Source organism: Magnolia sinica, chromosome 13, assembly GCF_029962835.1.
Source record: "Magnolia sinica isolate HGM2019 chromosome 13, MsV1, whole genome shotgun sequence".
NCBI classification, from domain to species: Eukaryota; Viridiplantae; Streptophyta; class Magnoliopsida; order Magnoliales; family Magnoliaceae; genus Magnolia; species Magnolia sinica.
Window position 1 is genome coordinate 69,331,785 of NC_080585.1, and position 1,410 is coordinate 69,333,194.

The following is a 1,410-nucleotide window of genomic DNA, read 5'->3' on the forward strand; positions in this document are numbered from 1 at the left end:
CATTTGTTAGTGAAATGAGACCAAGTTCCATGCCATTTGCAATAACTGATTTTCCCTAACTCTTTGGGTGGTAGTATCTTATAATTGATTGAAACTTTGATAAATTTCCCAGCCAACATAATATCAAAATTTTTATTAGCTTCAGTAATATCGAAGGTATATGTCCTTGGAGCTTTTTGAGTAGAGGGCACGGTCGCCTCTGTTTTAACTAATGTCGAACAAACAAATGGTTGTTTATGTTCTTACTATTTATAGATTTCTTCTGTAGCTATTGTAAGTGCTAGGATGTTAAGCACACATATGTTGTCAAATTTGGTGAGACAAAACCACTTCAAGAGAAAATCAAGCTCAAGATCAGTCTATGTTATTAAAAAAAAAAAAAAAGATCAAGCTCAAGATTGGTTTATGTTTAAGAGAAGATCGAGCTCAAGATTAGCTTATATTCAAGAAAAGATCAAGCTCAAGATCAGCTTATCAAGCTCAACTTCAAGATGAAGTCCGAGACAAAGTTCAAGCCAAATTGAATCAGATATTTGATATATCTTAAGCGGTATAAAATCTAGAAAGACCTTATGAGTAGGTGCTTTCAAAAATGTTTGATCATGGATTTTTACATTTGTTTTTACCTGGAATTCGGTTAGCTTAACTTCTGGTTCAGCCAGCCTAAGCTTCCTCGGCCAACCGAACTTCAAGCCCGGAGCAAATAATAACTTTTGTTGCAAATTCGACTAGCCCGACTTTTGGTTCAGCTAGCACGAGCTTGAATTTCAGCCAGCCCGAGAAAGTTCGGGTTAAATTCCAGCAACATCAACTTTTGGAATTCGTAGGAATTCGGTTAGCTAAAGGGCAAATTCAGCTGGCTGAATTGTGCTATTCGGCAAGCCGAACTTGACCTCAGGCCAAACAAATTTTGGATAATTCTTAGCCTGCACAATCCGAAATTCGTTGAATAGAATCCGCTGAACTAGAGCTAGTCAAAGCCTATCTCGGGCTATCTGAAGTTCTAACTTCTTTGCTTATAAATTAAGGTTTTCTTTCATTCCGAATTACACAAATTATTTATCAGAATTCTTCTACGAGAGAGAGAGAGAGAGAGAAACGCTCACGTCATTGGCAAGCTATTGGTTAATATTTATAATTTATTTTAATAGCTTCTTCAATTCCCTTTAGTCTCAGATCTTTTAAGTTTAATCTAAAAGAGTAAATTATACTCTTCTTTGAGATCTAAGATAATTAAATTAAATAGCATTCGGATTTAACAAAATTAAAATATATAAAACCCTAGACCCTTTCTATCTGATTGAACACAGCGCCATCTACATTTAAGAAAGAGGTCCTTCTTCTACAAGCTTCTACTACATCTTCTACAATTGAAGATAAGTATACCTTCTAAAACTATATTTAGGTTTT